This window comes from Neoarius graeffei, chromosome 26 (genome assembly GCF_027579695.1).
Source record: "Neoarius graeffei isolate fNeoGra1 chromosome 26, fNeoGra1.pri, whole genome shotgun sequence".
Lineage (NCBI taxonomy): Eukaryota > Metazoa > Chordata > Actinopteri > Siluriformes > Ariidae > Neoarius > Neoarius graeffei.
The window spans coordinates 46,272,737-46,297,997 of NC_083594.1; the positions used below are offsets into that span (position 1 = coordinate 46,272,737).

At 41.4% G+C, this 25,261-nt stretch overlaps 1 protein-coding gene across 2 annotated transcripts in view; it reads left to right on the forward strand.

Moving 5' to 3' along the window:
* The window catches only part of cdh4 (cadherin 4, type 1, R-cadherin (retinal)), a 574,783-nt gene that overhangs the window by 328,774 nt on the left and 220,748 nt on the right, over positions 1-25,261 (forward strand). The gene's annotated exons all lie outside the window — the stretch shown is intronic.

Consider the following 25,261-nt stretch of genomic DNA (forward strand, 5'->3'; position numbering starts at 1 on the left):
ACAGTCACTCAAAGAACCACTCTTTACAACCAGTGTGAGCAGAAAAACATCTCAGGACACACAACAGACCGAACCTTGAGGCGGACTGACTGCAACAGCGGAAAACCGCAATGGGTTTCAGTAATGAGACACCGGATCAGGCCTTTAGGGACTTTCACAATGAAAAATATATTATTTAGTTCAACAAACAGTCCTGGCTTATATAACATCGTCTTTCCGTGCAATTCCGATTGCGTGGACGCTTTGGATGGCGTCCAGTTTGTTTGTGTGTGTGTGAGAGAGAGAGAGAAAAAGAAAGAAACAGTGTGGGATATGAAGAGCATATGCCGTATGTTCCGTGGTGTGCAGCATAGAGTGCTAATGACTTTAACTGCTCCATTGAGATCTTCACTCAGAGGGAGCCGTGTGTGTGTGTGGGCAGGTTTTGTGTGTATGTGTGAGTGAACCGAGCTGATGATCACTCCTGCATAGAGACGTGTGTGTGTGTGTGTGTGTGTGTGTGTGTGTGTGTGTGTGTGTGTGTAAGAATCCAAATATGAAATTCGGCATGTTGGCATATGAAGTGTTTCGTTTCCAAGGCACAGTAGCTCTGTTTTTAAACATTCTAATAATAAGGGTCTTTATTGGCTCATCCGGGCATAGGCCAGGCCGGACGAGCTTATGTGATCACGCGTCATCCGTCCACAATTTATAAAAATCGCTACTCCTCCTACAGGATTGATTGGATTTACTCACATACAATGTTCTCCAGGTGGGTGTACATAAACGTTGTCAAGACAGTGGCAACGCTACTCTTCGTAAACTGCTGGAACGTTTTCACTGAAACTCACTCAGAAGACTCTAAAGACCAACAAGAGTTGTTCACCAGGTGGCGCCACCTACCATGGATGAGGCTCCAGAGGGGTCACGTGCAATTTCACGAAAATCGCTACTCCTCCTACAGGAGTGATCAGGTTTTGATCAAACTCGCATAGAACGTTCTCCAGATTGGTGTGTGTATAAAAGTTGTCAAGATGGTGGCGCCACCGGTCATATTTATGGCCGTTTGAACATTTTGGGTGACTCGTCAGACCAAACACGACTGCTGATAAACTGCTGGGATGTTTTCACTGAAACTCACCCAGAAGACTCTAAAGACCAACAAGAGTTGTTCACCAGGTGGTACCATCTACCATGGATGCAGCTACACAAGGGTCATACGCAATTGTACAGCAATCCCTCCTCCTCACACAGGATTGATCGGATTTCAAACTCGCACACAACAGTGACTGGTATGAGCTCCAGCCTCATCGAGACTTTTTTTTAAGTGTCCAAATACTGTACAAGCACTTCTCATCATATTCCTCAAATTTGTTTCAGCACAGGCTTATAAATTACAGAAAGATCAATTACTAGCCTATATCTTTATACACCAACGAAAGCTTTTTAAACTATAATTTCCCATTAAAATAAGGAGTCTTGGAAAGGATCAGAAATCTGATCAACGTCGTCATAAATGGAAAAATCATATTAGTCTTAATAATCACGCTATCTCATAAACAGTCAACATGGCCGTGTAATCACCCTTTCTGTTTGGCTGAAAGTTTCTGTTTTGGTCTTTTAAACCAACTGTTCTGTCTGCATTGAGGATAGTGGAAGACTTTTCTTTCTTTTTGTTTTTCAGCTATGTTTTGTTTTTCTCTGCTCATTCATCACTCGTGCTGCACTTCCCTGCTCGCTTTCCCTCGTTAGCCCATTTCTAATTCTGTCCCATTGTTCCTTTTTGGAGCTATTTTTTGCTTGATTTCGCTTGCTTATACGTCTCCTACTAATTTTGCACCATTTGAGTACTTGGCATTTACATGAGACAAGTCATATTTTATCCAGGCCAACTGAAAGGAAAGCATTCAGCAGGGTTCGAGGTGTTTGTGCTGAGTTCGAGGTGTTAGAAGGCCGTCTAACTGAAGGTAACTAAAGGACGCAAATCCCAGTGTGTCAAAATCAGGAAAGTCAGAATGTGTGTTAACATCGGGGACTCCTTCCAATTGTTTAATAAACATCTCCTTCCATTAAAGTGACCGTATAAATGAATAAGAATGATTGATTAGTTTTGGATTCTGTGGCGTGCATGCTGTAACGGGTCGTCGTGAACGAGTTGTTACTATAGAAACGCGAGAGCGCATTACTATAAACTGACAACAGTTTCTAGTTTATAAACTACAAACTGTTGTCAGAGCTGCTGCTCGAGAAAATGAATTAACACCTTCATGCAATGATACAAGGTCAAGAAAAGACGATATACAAAACACGAGCTTGTGTTTTACCGATCTACCCAAGACTAATGAGCTCAGATCCATGTGTGCACTTTCTGATTCATATTTATATACAAGCACTGTTATGCTGATTGGTGATTTTTTTTTTTAAACATGTATACAGTGCTGTGCAAAAGTCTTAGGCACATGTAAAGAAATGCTGTCGATCAAAAATGGCTGAAAAATAATGAAATGAAATGTCTCAAAATATATTTTTAAAATATTATAAGCAGTAAGCCACCGTAAATCAAACAAAGTCGATACTTGATGCGAGACGAAATTCCCTTTGCTTTAAAAAAAATTTTAAAAAAAATCGCCTCAATGAGGCTGGAGCTCATACCAGCCACTGTTGTGTGCGAGTTTGAAATCCGATCACTCCTGTAGGAGGAGTAGCGATTTTTGTGAGATTGCATATGACCCCTGTGTCGCCTCAGCCATGACGGGTAGCGCCACCTGGTGAACAACTCGTGTTGGTCTTTAGAGTCTTCTGGGTGAGTTTCAGTGAAAACATCCGAGCAGTTTACGAAAAGTAGTGTTTGGTCTGACGAGTCACCCAAAAATTTCAGGCGCCCATAAAATCGTAAGTCTGACATGTGGCGCCACCATCTTGACAACTTTTATGTACTGTACATCCACCTGGAGAACATTGTATGAGTTTGATCAAAATACAATCAATCCTATAGGAGGAGTAGCGATTTTTTTTTAAAAAATTGTGGACGGACAACGACAGATGGACGACGTATTGATCGCTTAAGCTCATCTGGCCTGGCCTACAGCCGGATGCGCTAAAAAAAAATATGGTCGTCTTGGATACAGTGAGTGCCATTTTATGCGGAAATGATCTGTAGGTGTTACTGAGCATCTTACACAACCACTGGACACTTTGACTGTCACACTCGCTTCTTCATTTTGCCACAAAACCCAGCAGCCTTCATTATATTTTCTTTTTTCATCTGAAAAGTGGGCTCTTATGTAATATGCTGCTCCGATACAAACATTTGGAACTCTAAAATGTTTTTGTACTAGCTCGATAATGTAGAAGTTATAAAATAGAAATCTATAACAAAGTTTGTCTGAAAAAAAAATAGGGTGACTAAGACTTTTGCACAGTACTGGAAATATATTGATTGATCTTACCACTTCCGCTCGGTACGCCGGTATACTCATGTTTCCATACACGGTTCACCCACAGTGGTGATCCAGTTACACCAAATATGAGCTCGATGATTCAAGAAACAGGCAGTGGAATTTGCGCACACTCGTTTTCTGATCAGATTTGTCTCTGTATGTACTTTGCAGGCTAATGAAGTCTAATGTCATGAACAAGCAATAAAAGCAAAAAGCCATCAGTGAAGTATGAATAATTTTTGCATAATCTAGTCTGACAAGCGTAACGTATTGACATTTTCAAAAACCTATACATATACACGATGGATCTTGGTCTGAACCGCCGTCAGTTACGAGGCTCAGCTTTGCTCTTGAGCACGAGAACCCGTTCTGTTCATCTTAATTTCGGGGTGTGTATGTGATTGAAAGTCACATTAAAATGCCATTAGCGTTGAGATTAGTGTAACTCGTGACAACAAATGGATCCTGTACATAAATTTGCATAAATAGTGGTTGCTGTGCCTCAGTGTTGTTTAAACAGTCATTTATTTTTAAGCTCTATGGTTGGAAAATCTGTTTGTTTGAAGCAAAAATGAAAAACTAGATCGAGACTGTGACTAAAGTCACAGTAATTTGCGCTAGCTGTTACAAACCGGGACGTCTGGTCACCGTACCCTAGAGATCCGGAACGGTGAGAGATAAAGAATGATGCTTGGTGAGGAAAAGTTGCGCCCTGCCACCCTGAACAAGATAAAAATCAGGAAAATTGACAGTTATAAGTGATTGAAGAAAAATCCTGTTTTTCATGGATCATTCCAGACCAGTGATCCAGATCAGTACCAAAAGTCGTAGCAATATAATTCAGCTCAGAGGTATTCTTCATGTGAAATTTGGTGATTGGTTGGAAATAGCGTTAGGAGAAGAAGAAAGTAGAAAGATCCTGATTGAGAGCAACAATTTACACCAGCACTGTTAGCACGAATTAATAATAAAAATTTGATTAAACGAATGGGAATGGTACAAGTTGAAACTGTGTCTCCTGCTTGTTTCCTTTACAGTAAAACAGGATTCATCCTGGGGTCATAACATAATTTTCCCAGTTTTTTGTTGCGCTGGTCCCAACTTTTTTTTTTTGGAACGTGTTGCAGGCGTCAAATTCAGAATGAATCTGTATTTAGAAAGAAAAAAAAACAATCAATCAAGTTACCCAGTTTGAACATTAAATATCTTGTCTTTCGCTTGTGTTCAACTGAAAATAGGTTGAAAATGATTTGCAAGTCGTTGCATGCTGTTTTAATTTGTTTTACACAGCGTCCCAAGGGTTATACTTCTGCATGCCTGTCAGGCCCAAAGTGGGTGATCAGCGTTGGATCTGTAGTTTCTTTATTCAATACAGTCAAAGAGTAATGGATTTAATCATTCTCTCCCCCCAATGTATGTAAAAAGAAAGGGGCCATTGATTTAGTTTCTTGCATTATAAATGAAAAAGTCGTCGCCTTAAATGCACAACAAATGCCACTTATGCCTTCGCTGACAGGCGTCTTGACATTTGTGTTGAAAACCAGTTAGTAATTGCGAGGATTTTGAAAATAAATGATAGTGCACTTGAAAATGGGCTCCCATTGTGTAAGCAGTGGAGACGGTTATAATCCACACTGCCAGAAGGCCATGTGCTTAAAATGAGCTGAAATTATTAGATAGGATTTTAGATAGGATTAAAAAGAGAGAGGATTTTAGCTTCTGCTTGACGACAAAGTGTTTGTTACAAATGGTAAAGAGTTTCTCTATTCTCTAGAAAAGTTACTGCGTTCAAACCAGGATGTTCATTTAAATGTGTCTGATTAGTTAGAAGATTGATGCACGGTGATGCACGGTTAGCACTGCCGCCTCCAAGCAAGAAGGTTCTGGGTTCGAGCCCTCTCCCTGTGTGTGTGGGTTTCCTCCGGGTGCTCCGGTTTCCCCCATGCATTTGGGTTAACTGGCGGCTCTGAATTGTTCATTTTTGTGAATGGTTGTTTCCCAAGCCTAGAAACGGGAGGGTTGCGTCAGGAAGGGCATCCGACGTAAAACTATGCTCCAGTTCGTATGACACGTGGATCGATTGCTGGGTTTCAGTCACGTGACTTTTCTTAGCGGTTTTACCGGACGTGAAATAGCTGGTGGTCTAAACAGCTGCCGTAGTGCAAACAACTAGCGATAACTTATCAGAGTACACTCGTAATCTAGAAGCCACTGCTGGCTTTAGATATATTCAGAAGATTGCTATGCGCAATGGAATCGACCCGTACAGTCTGGGAAAGAAGGATTTGTCATACGATCTCGAAAACGACCCTTCAGTCGAGTTCCCCGACATCTCGAACTATCTGGTGTTGCAGACGTCCTTCTACACCGCAAAACAGATGAAAGTGTGGAAGAGTATGGAGGCTTACAACTTTTTTGTATGTGGCTGGGTAAAGGACCTCGCTATCAAGTTGCTGCCAAATGAATCCTGGATTGTTTTTGCCCGTGCAAGTATGTTTTTGTTTTTTAAGCTTTTCGTTCATGCCTTTACAACAAAGCACTGCAAGTTGACGTGCAAACAAACAACAGTTCGCTTGATTCTCACTTGTGTTGACTTTTATATCTCAGGTAACCCGTTCACATAGATCATCAGAACCCCCTTTAAAGACCTGGATCTTAGTTAAACAAGACGGAGAAATGATCACGGCGCATTGTAACTGTACGGCTGGGTAAGAATTTTGTCGCGACCTTCATGCATATGGACTTCGTGAGGAGTAAACAAAGAAACAGCTGGGGACTTTAGCTCTTCGTGACTTTTTAAAAAAAAAAAGTACCATAAAATAACGACACACAGCAAGAAAAGTACTTTGAAAACACTAAGGGCGTAGCTGAGAGGGAAATACAAACCTTTCACCAAGTGATCACTGCAAACTCGAGCATGCTTCGACTCGTCTCCCTTCGATTTCAGCGAGAGGTTCAAAAGCCACCTTTCTCGACGTCTTTCTGTGAAATCCTGTGTTCGTTCACCCTTTTTTTATTAGTTCACGGAGAACCCTAAAGAAACTTTTATCAGTTTCACGGTTTGATCGATTCAAACAACTGAAAACAACACAAGCGTAAGGCATTTTTAATGCGAGCGATGCACCTTCTCCGTCAACTGAGCTTTGGTAGAAGAAGAGAAGAGAGGGTCCCATATACGATTCGTACATTGGGGGAGTGCCTGTTAGAGAGCGCACTTGTTCTGGGCCATCGGCATAGTGAGGTAGGGTGGCCAGTTCCTTTCCTCGCCGCCTTACTTCCCCCAGTGTTTCCACCAGGTCCCCATTCACTGCTGGGTGGACAGGGAGCGAGCCCCAGATCCCCGTCGAGCCGAGGCTCGAACCGGGGACCGTTCGCTTAGTGGTCAAGCGCTCTAACCACTTGGCCACTTCGCCTCCGAGCTTTGGTAGACCACCAGCTAAAGTTTTGAATAACTAAGGCCAAATTAAAAAAATAGTGCGTTTCCGGTAACCCGACCGATCGAGAATTTCCGCATCGAAATTGCCGACCGTAAAGTTTTTATTACAAATTTCCCTCGATCTTTTAGTGTAAGCGGTGTTAGTTTGTCATAATTTTTTGTTTCAACGCGTTCAAGTTGTGAAAGAAACGATAAAAAGTAAAATGTTTCGCCACTTCTATCAGCCCTCCTGCATAAACATGGAAGCGCACTTGTATACTGAAGGAGGAAGGGAAAACTGAGCCGAGCCGCCATTTTGAATCCTCATTCAAGGCTGTAATGCAAATTGCTTCCTGTTCAGTATACAAGTGCACTTCCATGGCAGGGAAAAACACTACATTTTATCGCCTATGTAGTCCCCTATTTATACAAATAGGAGTCATTCAGGATTCAGCCATGTTTTTGCTCGGTATTTTTGCTCGACCCAAGTTCTACAGTAGGCTAGGCGAGGCCGTCTGCTTTTAATGGAAGTAGCCTAGCCTAGGACGTTATTTTCACATTATTTCTTGATAAGGTGTTTTCACGTTATTACATGAAAATATCATGAAATATCGCTTCCGTAGATCATAACTCGAACTCTCGCGATATTTTTTTTTTATTCGTTTAAAGAGTTAAAACACTTTTATTGTATTATGATGTGTGGTATAAAGGATTCTGTGCCAAAATGCTATTTTGTAAGATGTTTACTTGTGTTAATTTTTTCGAACAAAATAAAAAAAATTAAGAAAAAAAAAAAACTTTTTCCTACCTACCGACCTTATTTTAGTATTTCATGTTACCGGAAACACACTATTTTTTTTGGCCTAATGAGGCAGATGTGACATCACGCGAACCCCAGCAATGGGGTCCACGTGGCAGCGACCCCACACACGTAAGTGGGACAAGCTGGAAGAAGTGAGAGAGTGTGTACAAAGATTGATTGATTGATTCACGTCCTATAACTATGGTTCCTAATTCAGTTTTTATATTAATGTGCTCATTCTAATGTATTCTAATTCATTCATATAGGTTATAAATGTGATGATAAAAACACTATCTCGGTGTCTCATAAATAAAAACATTCTCGGTAAATTCCTGTGGTATTAAGGACAACAAAATGCTTTCGGGTATGCTGTTATGGGAAAATAATCAACATCGGTGTGGGAATTGTAACTCCGAGCACTAATTCCAGGAGCTATTCATTACCTTAATTACCCGGTAACTTTGCTGACGGTAGGTTTTGTAGATTTCCAAGATAACATTATCAGAATAATGGTTTACACTGTAATTCAGAGATTGAGAGATATGAGATACGCTTATAAAAGGCTTATAAAAGTGTATGTGTCATTACATTAGGTTTTTAGTTCCGACAACCTTAGCAAATGTCAGTCTAATCCAAACAGGATTTCACTTAGCTCACTCTAATGGCTTCACTGCCAATGCAGCAATCATGGCTAATGGATTTTCCCACTTCGTGGAAGCTGAATGCACTAAGAAAGTTTCAGCAAGATTTAACAAGATGATGTGCACACTGATGCATGCTATAATGACATTGAAAAGTGTTTTACTGGGATTACTTAGACATGCCTGAAATGTCCTGTTTCTCCATGTAACAATCCCTGCATGCGACAACAGTGTTTCATATTTTTCACATGTCTAGGCTATGGGTAGGGTGACTGGATAGATGTCCTCCTTCGCAAAGAAAAAATATCCAGTTCTGCTTAAATATTGCTCAGACCACATGGCAAAATGTATTATAGTCTGATAAGACCAAGGTAGATCTTTTAGGGTATAGTTCTTTTAAAAAAAAAAAGTTTGGCACAAAAGCAAGCCTGCTTACCATCCAAAGATCACCATACCAATGGTGAAGCATGGTGGTGGCAGCATCATGCTGTGAGGCTGCGCCACTTCAGCTGGGAATGGGGCTCTAGTCAAGATGGAATCTTTTATCTTCTGGCACTATAACAACCCAAAGCGCAAATCCAAGTCAACGAAGGAATGGTTTCAGAGGAAGCTCCAAGTTGTGGAACGGCCCAGATCCAAATCCTATCGACAGACTTGTGGCATGACTTGAAGAGAGCTTGAAAATTTTGCAAGGAAGAATGGTATGAAGTTGCTAAGTTGATTGACTCTTATCTAGAAAGACTGAGTGTTGCATCACAAGCAAAAGGTGCTTTAAAGCCTTTCAGTTTCTTAAAATCGGTGAAATTTAGACTACGTTCAGACTGCACCCTGAAACGACCCATATCCGATTTTTTTGCCCATATGCGACCTGTATCCGATTTGTTATTGACAGTCTGAACGACACAGATCCGATTTTTTCCACATGCAACCCAGGCCGCTTGGATATGTGGTCCTAAATCCGATGCATATCCGTTATTTTCACATGCGACTGCAGTCTGACCGGACAGGTCGCATTCATGCGACCTACACGTCATCAACAAGAGACAAACGTCACTATTCTGCGTTGGCTAATCCCGCCTCTTTGGTGGAAAACAACAACATTTGTACAGTTTTCAGAATTTAAATAGACTTTTATAGAATTGATCAAGCTAATGGTGGATTTGGTAGGGACCTGGATGTTGATCTGTTAGCCTGATTAAATAAAACAGTTTCTATAACTGATTTATAACTTAAACCATCCTGTATTACAAGATTATAAGATTGTTCTGGAAATTTCCAGTAATTTGACACCTTCGGTCTCATTACTCTGCTGTTAATCAGATTATTGTGCGAGTTCCGCCGCCGCCACAAAAATCACATCGCCAGGTCTCGCCTCATCTCCATCGCAAACTGCACTGGTGTTTCTGCACCTTGAGCCAGCGCTGAGAGAAGTTGCAGAATTCAGCTGGCTATAAACAATCTAAATAAATATTTATAAAAATGTAGAAAAAGTTTATTCATATGACGAAATAAATATGTGCAAATTATTAAGCCTGAATTAAGAGTTTGGTAATACAGCGGCCGTATCCCAAATGACTGCCTACTGAAGCTCGAGTGCACTATATAGAGTTTAAAAATCCATTACTTCCTAGTAACATGTAGTGCACTTATATAGAAATTAGAGAGACATTTAGGAGTCAACCCTCGTTACCAGGCTACACGTTTTCATTTCAGTTCAGAAACAAAAACACACACGAGACCTCACACTTTAACACTAACCAGATAATTAAACAAACAAACAAAAAAGAAATCATTAAACATGAAGAGTGCGCTTTTTTTTGTTTACGTATTACGTAGATGTGCTTATTACGTGTCAATTTGCGCATGCGGGACACTTTTGGGTCGTTTTCCGTTCATATTGGAGATCGCATACAAGTCTCATATAATTGGTAATGTGAACGGCCTAACAAAAAAATCGGATTTCACAACAAAATCGGATATGGGTCGTTTCAGGTTGCAGTCTGAACGTAGTGTAAAGGCCTCTGCATGCTCTTGCGACAAGGCTTTCGCAGATAGCTTTTCGCAGACAGTTGTAATTTATTGTTGAGCGGGGATAATAGGCGTGCGTGATGTTATTCACCGGCACAACGCAAGGGGGCGCAAAGTCACTAGGAGTAGTTGGTGGGTGTGGTTAGTGGAGTGTTTATCCTCCGGTTACTTATAATGACGAGAACTGGAGTCGTATAGATGTACGTACTTCCTCACTTCCTCGATCAACCGCTCTTCGTGCTGCTCCAGCTTCGCTCGTGTTTTTAAAAATGCCGGTCATGAAAACAAACCAAACCGGGAAAATAGGGAAGCGGAAGTGCGTGTACAGCGGATGTAGAGTGGACCAATCAGAGCCCTCTTGTCTGCGGCGCTGTCTGCGAGGCTTCTGCGGTGGTCACAATTTTTGGGAGGTGCACGCAGAGCGTCTGCGAAGGTGGGGGGGCTACACAGACACTATCTGCGACACCGTCTGCGAGGACTGGGTTGTCAGCATAAATTGGCCTTTAGTTCCCTCTGAAATTTGGTCATTGTGATGTGTTTATTTCTGTAATATCTGTAATATGGGAAGTTATTTAATTTGGATTAAAGCAAATAATGTGCATGAAATCGCTCGCTTCGTGCAGTCAAGCAGAGGAAGTCTGTCTGCGCAGGTTTACCTTTGAGCGTGCACTGACGGTTCCATCATTCTGCCGCTAAACGAACAGCTGATCACACCGAGGTGGTCGCTGAGCGCCAATATTTATTAGTTTGGTCCTGCGTTTCTTTTCCTTCACATATAACATAACGTCTTTTCTTCTCGCTTTCTTTCCGTTACTGTAGTCGGTCTTTCACGTTTCATTCGCACACTCACGCCCTCTATTTTTCTCTCCTGTTTCAAATTTGTATCCTACAATGCCTTGCGTGAACAGGGAAAGCCCACCACGTCATGCATGACGCAGTATCTTGAATTGGGTCATGGTGAAGCAGGAAAAAATAGCGGAGAATGTAGGGCCACGTGGCGATAAATTCATTAATTGTGTTCTATTAAAAATAAAATGATAAAATTGGAAGTCTGTGATTCCAGTTCAGTAGCTTTCGGTCCACTAAACAAAAATAATTAGGTGTCAGGGGAAATTCTTTTTATGACCTACACTTGAAAAATCTGAAAGGCAGTACAGCTTTAAGTTTTTCTTCTTTTTTCCCTTAAAACCTTTCTTTTCTTATTTGTTTTTCAGTTGAATTTTGTTGGGTGCTATATCATATTCAGTTGGACAAAAAGGCAAAGATTTGTCTTGGTTTAATTTTCCCCCCCCCCCCATCACAAAAACCTGCGATTTTCACAGTGGTGTGTAGACTTGTCCACTTGCACTATATCCAGTACATGTTGTGGAATTCCTCTTTAGACATTTCTTGGTGAGCTGGAATTTTACAGACCTTTTTTAGAAAACACACGAAGATGCCTAGAAATTGCCTAGAAACATCCATATCACACCGCTCCTGTGAAGGACGGCCCCATGAGGACAGTTGAGGGTTATACCTGTTAAAACTGTTAATGTTATAGTCAGGCTGTCTGTTGTTGCCCAAATGAGGATGAGTTCCCTTTTGAGTCTGGTTCCTCTCGAGGTTTCTTCCTCATGTCGTCTGAGGGAGTTTTTCCTTGCCACCGTCGCGCTCATTGGGGATAGATTAGGGATAAAATTAGCTCATGTTTTAAGTCGTTCAAATTCTGTAAAGCTGCTTTGCGACAATGTTTATTGTTAAAAGCGCTGTACAAATAAATTTGATTTGATTTGATTTAGAAATTGGCTCAAAATTGCAGATGTACATTTTTGTCTGACTTAGTCCGGGATATGCAGTCCTGTGCAAAAGTCTTCGGCATGTGTAAAGAAACGCTGTCGACCAAAAATGGCTTAAAAATGATGAAATGAAACGTTTCAACGTTAAAAAATGCTATAAGCAGTAAGCCATAATAAATGAAACTTTAAAGTCAATATTTGGTGCGAGACGACCCTTTGCTTTAAAAAAATAAATAAAATAGCAGTCTCAAGTCCAGTGAGTGCAGTTTTATGAGGAAATGAGCTGCAGGTTTTACTGAGCATCTTACACAGCTCTTCTGGACACTTTGACCGTCACACTCGCGTCTTCATTTTGCACCAAAACCCAGCAGCCGTCGTTATGTTTTCTTTTTTAATCTGAAAAGTGCTCTCTTATGGAATATGCTGCTCAGATACAACCCCCCCCCCCCCCCCCCCCCATAAGTCATAAAATAGATGTCTATAACAAAGTTTGTCTGGGCGGCACGGTGGTGTAGTGGTTAGCGCTGTCACCTCACAGCAAGAAGGTCCGGGTTCGAGCCCCGTGGCCGGCGAGGGCCTTTCTGTGCGGAGTTTGCATGTTCTCCCCGTGTCCGCGTGGGTTTCCTCCGGGTGCTCCGGTTTCCCCCACAGTCCAAAGACATGCAGGTTAGGTTAACTGGTGACTCTAAATTGAGCGTAGGTGTGAATGTGAGTGTGAATGGTTGTCTGTGTCTATGTGTCAGCCCTGTGATGACCTGGCGACTTGTCCAGGGTGTACCCCGCCTTTCGCCCGTAGTCAGCTGGGATAGGCTCCAGCTTGCCTGCGACCCTGTAGAACAGGATAAAGCGGCTAGAGATGATGAGATGAAGTTTGTCTGAAAAAAATAGGGTGCTTAAGGATTTGTAAGACCTCTTGAATGCCCATTTTATAGACCGTTGTCTTTTTTTTTTCTTCAAATGATCAGAGAGACTGATGTATACGGCAGGAGCAAGTACATTCTTCCTGAGTGTAGCTTTTTGATCGATGAACAAATCAAAGAGAAGAAAGAAAACTGAGGTAAAGGCAAAGCGAGCATGTTCTGCCCACACAGACGTGCATGTTTGACCTTTGTGAGTCTTTGTTTCGCAGTTAGTTGCGAAACTGAAACTGATAACAGGTTGGTTGTCGGTGGAGATGCCTCACCTTTTGAGTTTTGATTCTGTAGGACGACAATGAACTGTAAGAACGTACACCACATGGTACTGAAGAAGACTGTTTTGATTGTGATTTAGTGGGAGGGGGTTTAACATGGGCATACTGGATGCCAAGGAAGCTTAAAATCCCAGCTCGATCTCATAAATACCGCCCCCGAAAAGCTGGTCCTTTTTTGCCAAATCCCCCATGTTCTGAAAGACCGTACCATCTGATTATTTTTGTTCCTTTAGTGTTCTGTATTCCAGGGTTCTTCTTAATTCTTGACACACAATGAATTTAAGAAGGCCTCATCTACATTCACATCAAATTAGCCCTCAGATCTTTTGTTCTTGACGGAGCGAGACGTCTTCATGTTTCAGGAAGGCTGATCAAACGCTTTAAAGAGGAGATGGTAGAAAAGGTTGTTGTGCATGAAATAGGTCCTATATTAATAGATGTTCCTGAAAAGACCCACACCGTCACTGCCTCAAACGGTAATCATGTGGCTACGGATATGGATTCAGTTTGGAAAGGTGCGTCATTAATATTGAACGTTTCCCTGCTGCAGCTTTTTCAGGAAATATTGATTTGTTCTCTTTCGTTTCTGAAGATGTGGTGTTTTTTGTTTTTTTTTAATATTTCCATATAGAAGACAGTCTTGTTACTGCTTTTTGAGTTCTTGATTGGTTTTTATGAGGTGTCTTTGATGCTTGAATAAATTAGGTTTGGATTTCCAGACTTAAGGTAAAAAACAATAATAATAATCCTTGTTTGGATCGAACCTCGCATGTTTCCTTTTCAAAGGAAGCAAAACTCCTTTAACGATCTAAAACAACCCCTTGAGGTATTATTTTTCTAAAAGTGCACTCCTGATCGTTTTTTTTTTTTTGGAAGAAAAAGGCCATATAGACCCATTAAGATAATCCTTAACGATATGAAGAACCCAAGAGAAACCTTGCTGGTAAAAGTGAACGGACTGATAATTAACCGGTCGTTTCGATCCAAGGTGTTTGTACTGGGTGAGATTTTCACTGCCTTCCTCAAAATTGACAACACCAGGATATTTAACAGTTATTCCACAAAATCAAGTCGTACACTACCGTTCAAAAGTTTGGGGTCACCCAGACAATGTTGTGTTTTCCATGAAAAGTCCCACTTTTATTTCCCACCATAAGTCGTAAAATGAATAGAAAATATAGTCGAGACATTTTTCTGGCCATTTTGAGCATTTAATCGACCCCACAAATGTGATGCTCCAGAAACTCAATCTGCTCAAAGGAAGGTCAGTTTTATAGCTTCTCTAAAGAGCTCAACTGTTTTCAGCTGTGCTAACATGATTGTACAAGGGTTTTCTAATCATCCATTAGCCTTCTGAGGCAATGAGCAAACACATTGTACCATTAGAACACTGGAGTGAGAGTTGCTGGAAATGGGCCTCTATACACCTATGGAGATATTGCACCAAAAACCAGACATTTGCAGCTAGAATAGTCATTTACCACATTAGCAATGTATAGAGTGCATTTCTGATTAGTTTAAAGTGATCTTCATTGAAAAGAACAGTGCTTTTCTTTCAAAAATAAGGACATTTCAAAGTGACCCCAAACTTTGGAACGGTAGTGTACATGATCTGAAAGCCGATAAGGCACGTAACGGTGAGTCGGCTGTAATCCATGGGCGACGCAAATAACTGTTTATTCTATCCACACTCACTGGATTTTGAGAAACAGAGCATTTTTATTTTTTGTAAATTCGATAAAGACTTTCTACAAAACATCTGACAAAATCATTTCTGATTAGAATGTAAACAAACCGGTGATATGACAGGAACAATTTGTGGAAAAATGCTGCTATAATAATTCTTGAAAAAAAAAAAGATGCACTCTTACCATCAAATACTTTTATTCCATATTTTGTTGCTTTTTTGTTTGCTTTTGTCGGGGTTTGCTTTCAAGTAGTTTTTATTTCGTCCTTGGTTGGTTCAGTAACGTTCTGCCATTTTGTTTTTCTCTACTCACGGTATATGAGCTGATATCCTAGTAGTCGAGTAGCCAATCAGAGCATGCAATTGCTCATATGCAGTGAACATGGATAGAATGATGGCTGATATAGGACTATTAATGTAGCCCCAGTTATATCAGTCAGTTACGTTTAGAGCCCTAATTGGCTCCTTAGGTTTCCCTCTTGGGGGACATTTGAAGCCACTATTTAAAAAGCGTTGAGTTTTGTTTCAGAGAGGGTTCCAAGGAGAACCCATGTTGAAAGTTCAGACCGTGCCAGATTATGGAGAGCGCTGTGGAACTGTAAAGTGGGTGCAGAGACTTGGAGAACTTTTGTTGGAGATCTGCATGGCTTCTGCTTTGTGTGACACAGCCAGGTCCCTCATTGATGAGTCTTGAGATGTTGTTAAAGCCTTTCAGATTTTTCAAGCGTAGGTCATAAAAAGAATTTTCCCCGACACCCAATTATTTTTGTTTAGTGGACTGAAAGCTACTGAATTTGAATCACAGACTTCCAGTTTTATTATTATAATTTTTTAGAGAATAATTAATGAATTTATCTCCACGTGGCCCTGAATTCTCCACTATTTTTTCCTGCTTCACCATGACCCAATACAAGATACTACATCATGCATGACGTGGTGGGCTTTCCCCGTTCGTTCAAGGCATTCTGGGATACAAATTTGAAACGGGAGAGAAAAACGGAGGATGTGAAAGCGAGAAAAGATGTTATATACGAAGGAAAGGAAACACAGGACCAAACTAATAAATATCGGCGCTCAGCGAGCACCCCGGTGCTGTTTGTTTCGCGACAGAATGATGGAACGGTCAAAGGTAAACCTGCACATGCGTGCACACACGGACTTCCTCTGTCTGCTTAATTTGCATAATATTATTTGTTCCGGAATCCCCTCAAATTAAATAACTTCCCAGGCACAGAGTGGCCTAGTTTGTATGTGTGTTTTTGAGATATTATAGAACTAAACATACATCACAATGACCAAATTTCAGAGGGAACCAAATTTCAACGATTTTATGAAATCGAAAGGCCGTCTAGCTTAAAGTAGTCGGGTGGAGCCGAGGACACGTCAGTGTAGAGAGAGGAATTTATGGGACGGAACTAGGAAGAAGGTGGAGCTACAGTCATGGTCTTCATTCATTCTCTGAACCCATTTAAAGGAGAACTGAAGTCATTTTTAAACTCGCTTTATTTCTTAATTAACGTGTTGTTCAATTCCGTTTTTGGTTTTAGTAACCTTATATCGTGACTCGTATTGGCAACTAATTGCAGTTAAATATTATACTTATCGGCCTATTCGGTTTGTAGCCGTGTTGAATTTAGTTCGTTTGGTCCACGGCAGGCGTCACTTATCCACGCGATCTTCACGAGACTTGTGCAAGACTTCGAAACGTGAAGCGTCAGCTAGGGCTGCGTACCTAAACGTAACATCAGGTACCGGTACAGAGGTTTAGGTACAGGTCCAGACCTGTACCGAAAACCGAACATAACTAGGTTTCCTACCTCACTTCTCAGTCACCCTCTCAGTCTCATACTTAGTTAACTTGGGACAAAAAGTCATAAGTTGTCTCACAGCGAGACGTGACTACACTAGAGTACTACAGACTACGCGCAGTCCGCGGCCTTTAACTTGCGCGGCAAAATTACACAAAGCAACAAAGGCCGCCGATGCCAGCAAAGGAAAAATGGCTGACCTGCTTTTGAGTCTTTTTGACCAATCAGAACGCTGGATCAGCCAAGCTCTCGCAATGTCTCGTGAGACTGTGGCGAGAGGATCTCAAATCAAAGATGGCTCTGATTTCAAGTTTCAGCACAGCATTTTACGTCTTTTCCAGTGCTAAATTTTCGTCTTTGTGGTAGGATTTACGCATCTTCAGTCACAAAATAAGCAGATACTTGGTGTAAATTTATATCGGTACAGTACCGGTATTTCGTGATCCGGTATTTTGGACCTGTACCGAATCGATTTTCACAGTACAGTACCGGTACACAGTACCGGTACGCAGCCCTAGCGTCAGCCAGGTGTCAGTGCTGCCATTTTGAAAACTGTTTTCCAAACGAAGTATTGCACAAAAACGAGTTTAAATGACGATTACTGCCTGCTTTTTTCAAACTTTGCTGATTGCTATCAAAACAAACAAAACTTCTGGCTTGATTACATCAGCATTCGAAAGAGGGCGCGCGCGTCTTTTGCCAACGTTGGCAGATGTTGATCAGTTTGATTTCCGCTGTACGTTTTACTTCCGTCCTACGATGTCTCGCACAGGTCTCAGCGAATCTCGTTTACGGCCATTGCTTTGACATACGGACTGATATATTACAGAGCATATTTCAAACACTCATAACTTGCTATAGCAGCGACAAAATAGCTGTCAGAAATGCATTCCGATATTTAATAAAATGAGAAATAGAATTTTGATGATGATGATGATGATGATTTTAAAAAACTTGCCTTCAGTTCTCCTTTAAGAAGCAAAGGACCCAGGGTCTCTAATGGTGCAGCAGAAATGTATTCGACTGATCACTGGGAGGTCGAGTTCAAATTGCGACGATGCCAGATTGGGTGGGAGAGACTCTCTTCCCTGTCAGTCAGAACGAAACTTGTCAATAGTGAGTGAGTGTGCATTCATCTATGCTGAAGAGGGGAATTAGGTTTTTCCTTCAAGCCTCTTGAGCTCCCCTGTGATGTATCATGAGTAGCAGATTGAAAATATCCGTTGACTAGCTTCACATATCTCAAAAGAAGCACATTAGCGATCGTCCTCAAAACTTAGCATAGTGTTAGGGAAGAGAGAGCTGGTGGATAGGAACTGGTAAAAAAAAAAAAATTGTGAGAAATGGGGAGGAAAAGAAGTGAAGAACCTTCGAGGAACCATCTTAAAATGTATGCTTTGAATGTTTTCCCAAAAAACCGATATATCGGAGAGTGTAAATACAAAGGTGTCATAGACCAAGTCATGAGTCACTGAAAAAAAGTCCGACAGAAATGTACAATACAATGCTCGAAAAACCTCATGTCCGATCGTCCCAAACGACTAAAGTCTGTGCAAGGACGAGTAAAACTTTAATGGTGATCGTCCGATCGGACGACAAAAGTTAGTGCTGGCAACCTAAGCAACACAGGTGCTAAGAGAGCAGGGAACCAGTAGCTCGTCTCGTTTCACGGGAAATGCATTAAAATGTTTTATTCATCAACACAATATATAAAAGTACAAAAAATATTTTGAGGAACTCATTCAAATCTCCTTGTTTTTGGTTATAATTCATCGAAGTATGCGTGTGTTCGAGTGTACTGGAAAAGCTCTGCTTCGAGGGGTCCACGTAATGACGTAATTATGCCAGTTGGCTAAGGGTGACGAGGGTCAAGGACGTTGTGTGCCAGCATCGCGGTTGTCGCATCGCATCGCATGTGTCAAACTTGGAACTTTTATATCATGATTGGAGTTAATAATAAACAATACCACTGAATAATGTTCCTTACCTCTAACCAGTACATATATTACGATTTTTAAAAATTGTTTTTGATGGTTTCATATATTTCGTAATATGTTTATTTTCTAAATATTTATCAACATACCGCCATTGTGGCACGGGAGCCTGTGATTGGTGGACAGCCAACAAAGGGTGTCTCCCATTGGTTGTAAATCGTGACATAAAAATCGTAAACATGTACGGGACCAGCTGATTGGCTGTTCACATACTGAAGCCAAGTGGAGATGTCCGGCGTCCCTTGCTGTTGTCCGAAGAAAACTACAGCTAAAAAAGCTCTACTACCGGATTACTTGGACAGTCTTAGTCAGAAAGAAGCAAAGGATAGATATACGTGGAAATTAGAATTTATTAGCAGTTATGATTCATGCAAAATTCCTTGAAATGACTGGAGTGACGGTGCAGATTTGTGGCCTAGCGTCAGCATTAGCTACATGTTGGAATATAGCTTCTTTTTCACGAAAAGTCCCGACACGGAAGAACAGTTTTAAAAAACTACAGAAGCAAGAAAACCACCTTTATGTAAAGACTTTTTCCCCGACATCAGCTTTTGGGAACAGAATGTTGTGAAAGCCAAAGCATTTCCTCTCAAAGGGCTTTGACTTGAACTGTGGGCTAGATCTTATTCCCACCCGTCCGTGTCTCAGCAACCCCAAGGACATGTAGTTACACAGCTACCTGCACTCTATCATTTATACAGCTATGCTTATTATCGTTAAAACAATGTCTGAAGTGTTATTTGTAAAATAAAAAAATATATATATCTTGCTCTAGACTTTCAAACAATATTGTAAGATTTTATTTTAATTTTATCTAATAGTGGATTGTACAGTAATTACAAACGCTAACAGAATCATCACATTCCAGTTGTAGCTGTAGTCATATAGTAACTATAATCATTCTTGTAGTAATAATTTCAATAAACGGTTAATGTTCAGTTCCCTTTTCATTTATTCTCGATTCAAAGACACAACTGATGCCCCTTTTCCACCAAAGCAGTTCTAGGGCTGGTTCGGGGCCAGTGCTTGGTTTGGGACCGGGTTTTCTGTTTCCACTGACAAAGAACTGGCTCTGGGGCCAGAAAAACCGGTTCCAGGCTAGCACCAACTCTCTGCTGGGCCAGAGGAAAGAACCACTTACGTCAGCGTGGGAGGGGGAGTTGTTAAGAACAATAACAAGACCGCGAAAGATCGCCATTTTTAAGCGACGAGAAGCAGCAGCTGTACAAACGCGAAGTCAGCCATTATTATTATTATTGTTGTTGTTGCTGCTTCCATGTTGTTTTTGCTTCGATATTCACGCCAAGGTTTATACAAACGCAGCGACGTAACTGACGTATACAGCGACGTAATGACGTGGCTTCCCTTAGCACCGCGAGCTATGGAAAAGCAAACTGGTTCTCAGCTGGCTTGCAAGTTGAACGAGTTGTGAACCAGCACCAGCCCCGAACCAGCCCTGGAACTGATTTGGTGGAAAAGGGGTACGAGTCACACAGGTTGATCAGTGTGTAACGGACAATAACAATTTTATCCAAAATAGTTTTTCCTGCGGCGGCACGGTGGTGTAGTGGTTAGCGCTGTTGCCTCACAGCAAGAAGGTCCGGGTTCGAGCCCCGTGGCCGGCGAGGGCCTTTCTGTGTGGAGTTTGCATGTTCTCCCCGTGTCCGCGTGGGTTTCCTCCGGGTGCTCCGGTTTCCCCCACAGTCCAAAGACATGCAGGTTAGGTTAACTGGTGACTCTAAATTGAGCGTAGGTGTGAATGTGAGTGTGAATGGTTGTCTGTGTCTATGTGTCAGCCCTGTGATGACCTGGCGACTTGTCCAGGGTGTACCCCGCCTTTCACCCATAGTCAGCTGGGATAGGCTCCAGCTTGCCTGCGACCCTGTAGAACAGGATAAAGCGGCTACAGATAATGAGATGAGAATGAGTTTTTCCTGCCTTAGTCGATTTATTTCCATTTCACATGCGTGCAGCTGGTGTTAAGTTCAGTGTGTTTGTGTAGAACTCTCTCGAACTGTAGGTTCATCCCGACACTCTGGTTCCACGGTGACATTTTGCACAGGACTGTGTTCCTATGATAACAGATACAAAGCTCCAACTCATTCAAAACTCTCCACAGCTTAATAGACCCTAAATTATTCATTCCTCTGCTACTAGAACTTTTCTTTCTGAACGTGTCCGCATATATTGGTGTTCTGGTTTTGCTGATTTATGATAATTATGCTGCTTCACCTATTAAAAAAAAAATCAATCGCATTCTGTTCTCTCCAAAATAAAATAAAGCTCTGGGCAAGTGGAATTGTTTTTCGGGCAAGTATGTTTTGGGTGCTGCTTGGCAAGTAAGGCTGGGCGATGTTTGTTTTTTCAGGGACTGCAATATTTGCTTGCAGTGAGCCCTGTTCATGAGCGTAAAGCTAATCTTTATCATCTCTCTCTCTCCCCTCCTCCTGTGTCTTCTTCTGCGTGGTCTGTGATCGAATTGTATATGAATAATTTAAAAGTCGAGCTCATATCGCTCTCTCTACTTGAATGACCTGTCCATCAACATCCGGCGAACGTCCATATCAAAAGAGCGATATTCTGGCCCTCTTCTGCTCCCGTGCTCTCTGAGGGCCTGCGGGGAAATATCTCGACATCTGAATTGGAGTGAATAAATGTTCCGAATTATAGCGAATGGAATCATAGCTCAAGTAAAAGACTGGACTCTCAAGGCTGTGAGTCATATCATTAAATTGAAGCTGTGACATAATGATGATCATCATCGTATCATATCATAACGATAATGATGCGATACAAATCTACAGAACGAGCATAGCTGTCATCTCGGAGAAGGACGCTCAGCGGGTTGAAATGAGTGATAATTATCGCCATGTTTAAGTTATTTGCATACAAGTATCAGTTCTAGGCTTTCCTTGATGTATTTGGGTCCAATCCAATTTCACTACGACCGAAACATTGCGACTTTGGTGATAATGTGGTGCGCTGTACTCTCGGAGCCCGAGGAAAGATTGAAATCAAGCCCTGAGGATGAAGTTAATCTGCTCTGGATTGTTCAGCATGCGAGGTGGACGGTTTGAATCGATGCAGTCCCACTTCATCAAGCTGCCGAGTTCATTTGATTTGCTATGAGTAAATGGCGGAGACGCACTCCTTATTCCCTTAACAGTCGTACTCGAAGGTGAGTTGCACATGCTTAGTGAGGCTTTAATACAGCGCACGTCATTATTCAGAGCCATTTCTTTATGAATAAAATGATGAATTAACTAAACATGAGCTGTAACCCGAGCAAGCTTGGCAAGCTTATTCTTCACACCAGGTGTTTTTTTTTTTTTTTTTTTAATTTGCGCTAGCAGCTGGCGCAAATTGTTACTCTCACTCAGGATCTTTCTACTTTATTATTATTGGGGCGGCACGGTGGTGTAGTGGTTAGCGCTGTCGCCTCACAGCAAGAAGGTCCGGGTTCGAGCCCCGTGGCCGGCGAGGGCCTTTCTGTGTGGAGTTTGCATGTTCTCCCCGTGTCCGCGTGGGTTTCCTCCGGGTGCTCCGGTTTCCCCCACAGTCCAAAGACATGCAGGTTAGGTTAACTGGTGACTCTAAATTGAGTGTAGGTGTGAATGTGAGTGTGAATGGTTGTCTGTGTCTATGTGTCAGCCCTGTGATGACCTGGCGACTTGTCCAGGGTGTACCCCGCCTCTCGCCCGTAGTCAGCTGGGATAGGCTCCAGCTTGCCTGCGACCCTGTAGAACAGGATAAAGCGGCTAGAGATAATGAGATGAGATTATTATTATTACCCTAACTTTTTTTAGGATGCCATTTCTCCCTCAGTGTTCATCTATCAATCCATCCATCCATTATCCATAACTGCTTATCCTGTGCAGGGTTGCGGGCAAGCTGGAGCCTATCCCAGCTGACTACGGGCGAAAGGCGGGGTACACCCTGGACAAGTCGCCAGGTCATCACAGGGCTGACACATAGACACAGACAACCATTCACACTCACATTCACACCTACGGTCAATTTAGAGTCACCAGTTAACCTAACCTGCATGTCTTTGGACTGTGGGAGAAACTGGAACACCTGCACACAGACACGGGGAGAACATGCAAACGCCACACAGAAAGGCCCTCGTCGGCCGCTGGGTTCGAACCCAGAACCTTCTTGCTGCGAGGCAACAGTGCTAACCACTACACCACCGTGCCACCCAGTTTTCAACCAATCATCACCAAATTTCACATGAAGAATACCTCTGGGCTGAATTACGTTGTTATGACTTGATGCTGATCTGGATCACTGAACCAGAGTGATCCATGAAAAACAGGAATTTTTTTTCAATCACTTTTTTAACTCTGTCAATTTTCATGATTTTTTTCAATCAGATTTTTTTTTATTTTGTTCATTGCAGCAGGACACAACTTTTCCTCACTAAGCTTCATTCTCCATCTCTTACTGTTCCAGATCTGTAGGATACAGTGACCAGACGTCTCGGTTTGTAACAGCTCACGCAAATTACTGTGACTTTAGTCACAGTCTCGATCTAGGGTGGTTGGGGTTTTTTTTGTCTTTTTTTTTTTTAAAACAGAGTACATCCAAAAAAAAAGTGATTAATTATTAAAAAAATCAAAATTGAGTTTAAACTGTGATAAAATAAATGATATCCCATACAAATTACAATTTAAGGTCTTGTGGCTTCTCTCAGGTGTGCACTTAACTGTCTATGCACTATATATATAGATAGATAGAGAGAGAGCGAGAGAGAGAGAAAGAGAGAGAGCCTAGACAGTTAATGCAAAATAATAGGATGTGCTGGATCAAGTGCTATTCTACAAGAGTAGTGAAGGTAATCCATATATTTTTATATTAAATTGCTATTTGTGCATGTTATAATTACAGCTGGGACGATTCATGCAGCAATATAATTTCAAAATACTAAACTATTATCGATGTGCATTTCACAGGTTCTCCATCATTCATTGTCGTATTGTTCCTTTTATTTTTCAATTTTTTTAATTGCTTTTGTGTTGCATTGTATTACATTTCGCAGCAGAAAAATGTTATTTCTTTCTTCAGTCCTTATTTTCTATCCCTTTTTTTTTTTTTGTCCTAGTCGATTGTCTAGAGGCTATTGAAAATCCCGGTCTGTTCTCCTCAAGAAAATACACACACCGTTCCCTGCATAACTTTTGAACTTCAGTCGCAAACTCTGAATGCAGCTCTAAAATAGGAGTACTGTTCCAGTTCAGCAGCACAACATGTCCAGGTGCCTAGAAAATGAGGTCGTTTGTGTCGCAGCACGCAAAACAGCCGGGAAGGGAAGGGAAGGGAAGGGAAGGGAATGGCTCGTCTCAGTGGAGCAACATGCAAGTCATCCAAGTATAGTTGGAAGACACGAATTTTAAGAAAGTATGATTAAGTAAATTCAAATTGGAAGATCTGACAAGTTTTTACAGAATGAGGTAGTTGTTGACGTTTTTACCAAACAATTATAATTCTATGAATATGCAAAAAAAAAAAAGCAACAACGGATAAAAATGGGGGAAAATAATGGCAGGAAAGAGCAGATGCTCTGCTTCAGCACGAGAGAGGAAAGATAAAGTGTTGGAGGGAGATAAAGAGAAGGAAAGCAAATTAACAGTTGATTATCTTCTGAAAAACACTCTCTGGAGAGAGCGATTCACCATACTGGAGTGTTTATCAAACATGCTTCCTGCTGAGCGAAACCACATCTGAGCGTCTAGTTCAGAGGACTCAAAGCAATCGGACAGAGACTTTCTCAAGACAAAACTTCTCGCTTTCGACTCAAGTGTCACTTTTACAAGCACTATATTACACTTTACAGAAAATACATACAAAATGTACACATGGTTTTCACATGAATAATTTTTCATTAATTTATCCAGTTTATTTAGTTTTATGGGCTTTTTAAACAAATGATTAATTTATTTTCACATGTGATTTTAACATGGTTCATAATATTACTCATATAATCACATGTGAACTGCATGTGATTTGTCCATCAGAGTATCAAGATGTCAGCTTTAAACTGTTCAGTATTAAACAATTGTTCACCAAAGGTGAAGTAAATATCGGTGAATATTCTCTCCACATTCACTGGATATGACCAGTTGTGCACTCTGATTTGATTGGCTTCTCTACTACTAGGCTATCCGCTCATATACCATGAGTAGAGAAAAACAAAATGGCGGATTGTGTTGCTGAACCAGCCGAGGACGAAATAAAAGCTCTACTTAAAAAGAAAACCCCCCAAAACATGCAACAAAATATGGAATTAAAGTATTTGATGGTAAGAATGCATCTTTTTTTATTTTTCAAGATTTATTATTATTATTATTCATTCATTCATTCATTCATTCATTATCTGTAGCCGCTTTATCCTTCTACAGGGTCGCAGGCAAGCTGGAGCCTATCCCAGCTGACTATGGGCGAAAGGCGGGGTACACCCTGAACAAGTCGCCAGGTCATCACAGGGCTGACACATAGAC